The 9,773-nt window shown below is 41.5% G+C and overlaps 1 non-coding gene across 1 annotated transcript; it reads right to left on the bottom strand.

The window, feature by feature from the left end:
• Window positions 1-5,382: 5,382 nt before the first annotated feature.
• On the bottom strand, window positions 5,383-5,488 carry LOC136461986 (small nucleolar RNA R71). Its single transcript, XR_010760518.1, has one exon. It is a non-coding gene; the product is annotated as a small nucleolar RNA R71 (small nucleolar RNA).
• Window positions 5,489-9,773: the final 4,285 nt, after the last annotated feature.

Here is a 9,773-nt window from a genome sequence, read left to right as displayed (position 1 = left end):
GAAAAGAACCATGGGATAATGTAAATGGAGGTCGGGCGGAGTCTATGTGTAGGTGGACTCATGTGATTCTGTCTATGCCAATTAAGGACCGTACCATTGTTGGCACTTCTAACAAGATTGAACGTATGCCTATCACTTACCTGGCTAGATAACTCATTTTGACCATGAAGCCGAGTAGCTCAACTTAGGTCGGGCCCTGTTCTGCAAAAGTGCGCACTCTGGATGGTAGTAAGGATATGCAGGGAGCTAGACGTGAGCCCAAGGGTAGGCCGGGCCTGAACGTCCTAGTAGCTAGTTGTCCCTGATTGTGTGGCGCTGGGCGAACTCACGAAATGTGGACCTGAGTTGTATCAAAGGTGGCCTAAGACTACCTTGGCGCAGGTATGTCTAGGTTTATGTTAGGAATAAATTCTTAGCTGGTTCAAATCAATTCAAATCGCCGTCTCTCCCGGATAGTGAGAAACTTGGCTAGCCCCAATATCGTAGTAATTATGTTATGGAATATGATGGTTCGGATGGACATAGAATTACTACGCCGGCTATGGTTACTATTGTATGCTACTAAATGATATACCACATGTTTGGCACAGGTTAGTTGCTAATCTAGAGATGAATAGCAATAATTAACTTGGTTACCGAATTGTAAAATGTATAGCTCAACTAGTGGCTTTTATACAAAATTTGGTCAAGCTAGCTCCACCTATAAATCCTTGCATACTCTTTGGCGTCACTTTATTTTTGGTTTATGATGGGTAAGTCTAGTTGAGTACATTCGAGTACTCAGGGTTTATCCCACCATGTTGCAGGTGAAGTTCTCGGCTTGCTGAAGATGGTGGATAACCGCCGGTGGGCTCGGTGACTCTATATATATTTTTCATCTATATTGTTTTATCAGAGGATGTCACTTATGCTAGCAATGTATTTGGAACTTATATTAATGTAATCATTTGAAAGCTATATTGTTTTTACTAATTGGTTTTAAAACCTAAACTTGTACTATTATTTATGAACCCATTTGTAATATTATTTCCACTGCAACTCTATGTATGTGATATGTATCTGCTTAATCACACGATCTTGGTTATGATGTTGATTTACCAAGGTCCTTCATGACACTCGGTGGACTACCGGGTTTATATAAGTGAAAGTATGCGTGTGTGAACGTGTTAGCGGGGACAGTCGCACTTGATCTTGTATAAATTGGGTGGTTCTGTCACACATGATCTCATTCAGATGTATGTCATCAACATTTCATCGAACACTGTGAGGGCCTATATGGAACATAGCTCTAGACTACCATCAGTCCATGCCACTACTGTGGCCACCTCGAGCCAAATATTTGAACAAAAGCTAGTGCCCAAAACCAAAAATTTATAATATTGATGAGAGACGAGCTTCAAAGTTGATGAAGGGAAACAAACTTTGGAACTCCGATGAACCCCCATGGGCCATGTTTGTTCATTGGAAGCAACCTTGCCTCCCATCTTTGGTGATATTGACCAGTTGCCTATCAGCCAAATACCAATCAACCAGATAATATCCCAAACCGATCTTGGGCAGATGGATAACTGAAGCATGAAGCTTCCAATGATAATGAGGCAAGCCTAATAGGTGACTGTAAACATGTAGAAAATAATCCAATTGGATCCAACAAGGACATGGACCGCGGCACCCGAAAAGAAGAAATCACCATAACCAATCAGAAGGAATCCTTAATCGCTAATCGCTGGCATAGTGTGTGCATGAATCGTGACTTTGCCAATTGGTCGCACAGGTAGCACATCACTCAGCACAAGTAATGGCACAATCTGTTATGTTAACCATGCAAATTAAGAGAGATTGGTGGGAGCTGAGAACATCTAAATCTATAGGAACCAAAAGAAATGTGCTGTTTGTAGGAACTAAAATGTATTATCTATATAAAATGAAACATAAATTGTACCTCAAATCCTCTAGAATGGTAACTGAAAGAAAGTAAAAAATAGAGTATAACAGTACTTATTGCTCGTACGCTTGTACTCACAGTTATAGAAAAATTATAAAAGCATAAATGAACAAAACAAAAAGCTGAGGGAGTGCAGTTTGTATCTATATGATTTGTTATCTTGGCCCTAGGACATCTTTGAGCTTGTAATATTTCTCTATAAATAAACAATGTTCTTCACTAGAATTTCCCTTTGTAGACCTATAAGTGGGTTTCCAACTTTTCATCTTTGTTGGCTCTATGAAATCAATGTTTTTTGTTGATGTATGAAGCAAACATATATACTTAACACACACAATAGTTTGTTACTTGAGCATTTGTCTTTTGAAAATTTGTGGAAATGCACTGCATAAATCAGTGTTTCATAGTGAATGTGATAACTATAGGATGAAATAAGAGACTTTGTACCTTAAATCTATTGGCATGTCTAGCGTTGGCATTTAATCGAGTGCGCTGCTTGCATGTTCTGATAGAGAAAGTCGGCAAAGCACAGATCCAAGGAGAACTAACAAACATTTGACTTGGAATGAAATAAAAATTTGGGATTGGAAACTGAAAGGGGATTTTGATGACCATTCTACAGGCCATCCTACAGGCGTGGGTATAGTGGCTAGCCACCACCTACGCCCGCCATGGGAGGAGTAGCGAGCATGGCCCATTGCCAGAGGGAGAAGGTAGGGGCAGGTGGAGGACTGGAGGTGATTGTCGCTGTTGTCGTTGACTTGCAGTTGAGCCACCACCTATTTGCATCAGCACTCCAACAGCGAAGTGTACAAGGTGAGGCAGCGAAGCTTGCGGAAGGAATCAACGATCTGGTGCTCCGTCGTGTAGTCGGCGGTGTTTATGGCGTGCGGGTGCCAGAGCCTCTTGTATAGTGTCAAGCCTTGTGCTACCCCCACGCCATGTGGCTATCTCTCCTCTTGGCAGCATTGCATCGAACACATGGTGGCTGGCGGCGTCCATCTCGATTCAAAGTCAAAATCTGGTTCGACATCGCCACCGGCCCTAATCTCATGCTTCCCTTAGGATGATTGCTGTCGGCTGACGAGTGCCCTTAGTAGGTACTAGGGAGCCATTGCCACACCCCATGGCCAAGGGCTAAAGCCACCATGATGGGAGCGCTACCGCGCTATCGCTGAGTAAAGGTGCAGCGGCGAGGGCAATAATATGTCATGGAGAAAAGAGGGTAGGAGAGCACGTTAATCGGCAATGGGTTCAATGCGGCCACCGAGGCTTAGCCATGAGGCGCTTTAGCCTCGCCTCTAGGTTAGCTCGCTGTAACCTCCTTGCCTAAAGGTAGGCACGATGGACGAGGAGGCAGGGATGGAGCAAGGGTGGAGGGAGGCAGTGGTGCTGACGGTTGTTACCATCCATCATAAAAAATCAACATAACATGAATAAATGCATAAACAGGATCACCAACATAGACTTAGGGGTTTTAACTGATAATTTCTACAAGTTTAGGTGAATCTGTGTTTTTAGCTAGGTTATTTCACAAAACCATCAAGGAGGATCAAATCGTCAAATAAAATCATGCTTATCCACAGCAAAACAGACACCAGAAGGTTCCAGAAGACTCGAGAGGACTCCACACCAAAGCAGGGGCCAAGCCACTACCAGGTGGTGTCGACTGGCCCCACCTAGAGGCCGCCCAGCCCCTGGGGGACCCACCTATCAGCCTCCTTCATATGTTGGTTCTCCACCGCCTCCTAGGATGCATCTACACCATCCTTTAAGTTGTTTTGATCCAAGGGCTCACATTGGATGCTCCGGCCTATATAACCAACCCCTACCCCCTCTCTAGATCATGCTACCATAAGTCAAGAGTAGACTAGAAATTTGGGTTTCCAGAGAGAAGAGAATAGAGCTCCAATTCTTCAATTTTCTAGTATAGGCTAGCTAGCAAGGTTCTAGTAGAGTTAGGGCTATTGCTCTGGATTTTGGATCTGACGTCTGGAGACTAGTATAGCCATTGTATCTCTTTATTTATGACTTTGTGCTACTTCAATATTATATTGCTATTTATTATATTCCTAGTTTGCTCTAGTAATATGCTTGATATAGTTATGATTGATGATGAATATGTGCATATGTTCTCAAATCTCTTAGCTCAGTTCTTGAGAGAGTTAAGTGGTCGACGTTATGTAAGCATGGTGCTTAGATATTGTTTGCCTGTGGATGCCTTCTGCACTCTAGGTCATGTGGTAGATTGTGGATGTGACACTTCTATTGAGTCCTTTGTAGTCCACTCCCAGTTTGTTGAGCATGTAGAACATGATTGCGAAGGAAAGACAAGCTCTGTTCTTAATCTTCCTTAGTAATGTTCCTTATGCATAGATCCAAAGTTAGTTATACTATAGATGAGAGTGTATATACTTGGGTGTAGAAAAGACTTAGTAGATACATAATGACTTAGGAATCTTTTTCTCTTAACAAATCTCCTGCTTAACCTTACTACATTTTATGAATATCTATTTCTATCTCTGTAATACCATTATTACCTTACACTTATCATTTATTTATCACTTGACTTACCCTGCCATAGCATGAGAGTGGTTTTATCATAAGTATATATATTTGTCAATATCTCTATGCCAGCACAACCCCATAGCTCCTCCATGTGGATAAAATATAAATAACGATACTCGGTATACTCTCGGGAGAAATGCTACAATGGTAAATTATATGTGCACTTGTGGATACCTTATATATATAGTTTACAAGTGTTCTCATAATTACCAATGACGCATTTTTGGCATCATGCTAGGGATGATAACTTAGTCAAGAGTGATGCTAAGAAATGTCAACAAGCATTTCTAGCATAGTTGCCGGGGAGGGGCACATGGCTAAGAGAATTGACTAAATAAATACTTATTGATAAAATCTTAACCTCTGCTTTAGCAGGCTTACCCTTGTTTGTCTTTGTTCATATCTTATATAGGGTATTGCAGGATTGGTTGTGATTTACCAATAAATTCCATCAATCAGAATCAACCAAATCAAGAGGAAGCTCAACACTAGTTTCAAAAACTATGGCTGACAAGACTCTACGTGAATTCTCTGCTCTAAGCACCGAGAACATTCACACTAGACCAACACTCAAAACCAATAATCTTGAGTTTGAGCTCAAGCCAAGCCTCATCAAAATGGTGCAAGCTACCCCATTCAGTGGAAAGGCACATGAAGATGCTAGTGCTCATCTTTAGAATTTCCTAGAGATAAGTAGCACGGTCGTCATCAAGGATGTTTCTCAAGACATCGTACTACTCTGCCTCTTTCCACTCTCACTTGTGGGAAGAGCGAAGCAATGGTTCTACACCAACAAGGATAATATCAATACATGGGCAAAGTGCTCAAAGGCCTTCCTAAATAAGTTTTTCCTTGTAGGCAACACCAATGCCTTAAGAGGAAAGATTTCAAACTTTAAATAGTAGAAAAGAGAGACCATTCCAGAAGCATGGGAACATTTTTAAGAAATGTTTTAGATTGCCCTCATCATAGAATGGAAGATTCGTTGCTCATGCAAAGTTTCTACCATGGATTAACTCAGAAAGCTCATGAACAACTTGATGCCACTGCTGGAGGATCATTTATGTCACTCACCCTTGGAAAAGCTGAAACTCTTATGGAAAAGATAGCCTCTCATCAAGGCTAGTCAACATGTAATATTCAATCATGCAATAAGAGTAAAGAAGTACCAGAAGAGGTGTGTGCACTGTCAACCAAGATGGATGCACTGTTGAATTGGCTCGAACAGCGAGATAGTTACAAGAAAGATCGTCAGTCCATTCAAGATGCTTTCAATGCTCAAAACACATGTGGAGAATATTTGGGGGTTGAATTCCCTGAATATCAAGAGGATGCAAACATCATCATCAACAACTCTGCTCTACAACAACAGAGACAAGGATGGAAACAACAACAACGGTCAACTTACCAAGGTAAGTACCTAGGTAATTATTATAATTCTTATAATCCCAAGCAACCATCCTTAAGAGACTTAATCTTAGAACAAGCTTGGATTAGTGAGAATATTTCTAAAAAGCTTGCTTTTAATGATAAGGTCCTAGAAAATATAAATACTAAAATGGATAGTTTTTCTTCTGCCATACAAGACCAACTTAACTATAATAAAAAGATAGAATCTCAATTAGCCCAATTGGCCGCTACTCTGCCTTTTGCCACTAACCTTGAGAAGGTCAATGCCATAACCACAAGAGGTGGCAAGTCTACTCGTGAAGTTAGTCACCAGTGGTAGTGTAGGAAGTGGAGAAGAAGGACGACGAAGAAAATGGGCCACAAGAGCAAGAGTTACAATGAGATTTCCATGACACAACCTTCCTACCATTTCCACACAGAAATAGAAAAGCCAAAATGGATGAGCAGTTTGGTAAGTTTGTAGAGGTAATTCAAAAGCTATATATCAATATTCTGTTGCTAGATGCCATACAGGTGCCTACCTACGCGAAGTATCTCCAAGATTTCCTCAACAATAAGAGACAACTGCCCTCCACTGAGGTAATCAAGTTAATGGAGAAGTGTAGTGCGGCCATCCTAAACACTTCACCTGTCAAGAAGAAGGATCCAGGATGCCCCACTATCGATTGTTCGATCAGGAGCCAGAACTTTGAGAATGCGTTATGCGATCTTGGAGCAAGTGTTAGTGTCATGCCCAAGAAGGTCTTTGACAAGCTCAACCATTCCACACTCACACCAACATCGATGTGTTTGCAACTAGCCGACCAATTGGTCCGCTACCCTACAGGAATCGCTGAGAATATTCTGGTAAAATATGAAATTTCTTTTTTCCCTGTAGATTTTGTGGTACTTGACATGCAGGAGGACATGAAGACACTATTCATTCTTGGGAGACCCTTCCTGAGCACTACAAATACGCACATTGATGTCGGAGCCAGAGAGATCAAGTTCCATATTAACGGAAAGAAAGAGCGGTTCGCTTTGAAGCCAAGACCGGAACAATGCTCCAATTTGGAATGGCATGAGAAGCAAGTATCAAGGTCTCCATCTCTGGGATAGAAGGATACACCTGAAGAATAAATCTGAACGGAGAAGTCCAGTTTGGTGGACTTAAATTTCTGAACCCTCGTCGGGAGGTAACTCAGTAGTTATCCATATTTACTTTTCGCATTATATTTTTACTTCAGCATATTACTTCTTAAAACTTGCATTAGAAAAATGAAATAAACAATTCTCATCATGGCATACTAAATCTTCAAGTCCCATGTAAATAATTTTTACGGAGCGTAAAAACCCCATAAGAAATATTTACTGTGGAGGCATAAAAATATAAATACCATCATTCATCTTCTTATATTTCATAGTATCACAAAAGTATTTTTGCATTGCATATTTATACATGTATACAGTAGAAATACGGTTACCGAGACCCACAACTACATGGGGCCCACCACCATCACCTCCATCTCCACTTCACCTCCACCATCACCTCCATATCTCCACCACCCTCACTATGCACCATCTAGGAGATATTTTCCACCAAAAGGAGCACTTCACCTACTTAACCACGAAACAAAGGAAGCATCAGGAAATGGAGAGGCCATTTGGCCACCTTGTGGGGCTAGCTGGCCCCACCACTAGGCCAAGTGGCCTCCCCTCTCCCTTCTATGAATACCACTTCTCCTAGCTGCTCAACTCACTCACACATACTGCATTTCACCATTCCAAGTTCAAAAATCTAGTTTCAAATTTCGTAGTTAAAATTCTCTTGAATAGAGAAGTATTGGAGTAAGAAAGAGTGTGGGAAAGTTTGAGTGTGAGAGTAGTGTTAAAATTTTGAGAAAGAGAGGAAGAGGTGATGTTGAAATTAGAGCAAGAAAATAGAGTTTAAGAATGGTAGTGCGGTCCAAATCAAGAGAGGAAATTAAAAAAATTAGGGTGGAAGACATGCCAAAATCTTGATTAGAATATTCACTAGGTAATCTCGGACGACTAACCTCTAGACGACTGACTTTTGGACGGCTAACCACTAACATTTTTATTTTCCTAATCCTGTTCCACAAGTTGTGTTGTTTTTGTCTATTTTGCAGGAAAATGAGCAAGATCGCCGGCAAGCTCAAGCAGGCGATATCATTCCGTTCAACGAGAAGTTCTTCATCCTGAGCTAGCACCGACATGGAGGTTGATCCTCCGTCTGCCGCTATTGGAGCACCGTCTCGATCATCCCTCGTGGAGAGGAACATTCTTCTACAAGAAAAGCAGCTCAAGCTCTAGGATGATAGGGAGAAGAACATCTACAAGAAGCTAAAGGACTATGATTTCATCCTCACCCCTACCTTTGATCCAGCCCTACTTCGGTCCATAGGTATGGACTTCGAATTGGAACTTATTTTCAAGGCCATACGATGGGAGGATGCATGAGAAATAGATGAGTTAGGGTGCAAGCTTTTGACTATTGAATTCTTATACACTTTACAAACCACCGACTCAGAAGTATCATTTAGGTTCTTTAGGAAAGAATTTTCTTTTCCCTAGAAGAACACGAGTGAGCTTCTAGGAGTCCCTGCTCAGTGCATAATTGATGTAGACTCAGCTATACAAGATTTTGATAGGAATAAGTTTTGGAGGGAGACATCAAAAGAAATTGTTTGCTACCGCCCTCGCACCAATGACATTCAGCACCCAATTTGTGGTTCATGCACAAATGGCTAGGATTTTCTCTTTTTCCTAGAAATGATTTCCGCACAGTAAGGAATGATGAAATTAAACTGCTCTATGCTATGGTTAAAAGAAAGAAGGTTTTGCCTGTAAAATTCATGATGGCACAATGGGCAAAAATTCCTAGACTTAAGGGAGATGTTGAGTGCATAGCTAGAAAATTGGGTTTACTAGCAAACGCTTCTATTACATACATTGACAGTCCCCGAAGGATTATTGATTATGGATATTTTAATCTTGCACACATGTTAAAAAAGGGCAAGGATGGAAAAATAGTCATGATGTATATGGACTATAGAAATGAGTTTCCGTTACCAGACCGGAACCTCGGTCTGTATGTGGTAGATTCGTTTGTCTTTAATTTGCATAAAATAGAGCAAGCACCTCGTAGGAGTGCCTTTGCAAGGATCACTTGCAACCCACAGCCTCGGTACCATGGTGATGACCCCATTCTAGAAGGACCTACCTTCACCAACTATGCAGGATTTGATCAAGCAGAACCTTCCCTGATGCACCTTCCTTAGCATACAGACTGGGATCTTCCCACATGCACTAACCTGAGCATGCTGGTTCGGAGCAGCTCGCTCCTCAGCACACTGAGAGCTGTTGGCATCAAGGCTCAAGTGCATAATGGCAGGACGGCAATTATGACTACTACCATCAGCAATAGTATGAGGAGGTCTCTATTGGCCGCTAGGGTGGACGCATGTCCTTCTCTGCTTGTGGCTACCATGACCATCCCACAAGTTATCATGAGTAGCGGATGGAGTATGCTTGTTTCAACACCAGGCTCACCACCATCAAGGAGAACCAGCAGGAGATCTGGAACACTCTTCACCAACATTCCTAGTGGCAAGAAGAAGTAGAACAACGCCTCATCGCCATCCAGCAACAACAGCAACAGGAGAATGACAATTGCAACTACTTGTTTCGCCATCTCCACATTGACCACCCGCCTCGATGAAGGACCATAGCAACACCCAGCTTGGGGGAGGAACCCCCATTTACCTAAGGTAAGTTTTCTTTCTAGTATTTTATTATTTTCTTTAGTTTATTTAATTTTCAAATTTGAATTAGTTAAAAAAATGCAAAA

This window comes from Miscanthus floridulus, chromosome 6, assembly GCF_019320115.1.
Source record: "Miscanthus floridulus cultivar M001 chromosome 6, ASM1932011v1, whole genome shotgun sequence".
NCBI lineage: Eukaryota > Viridiplantae > Streptophyta > Magnoliopsida > Poales > Poaceae > Miscanthus > Miscanthus floridulus.
Note: the sequence above shows the minus strand (reverse complement) of the source record. Positions and strands in the feature narration are given on the sequence as shown.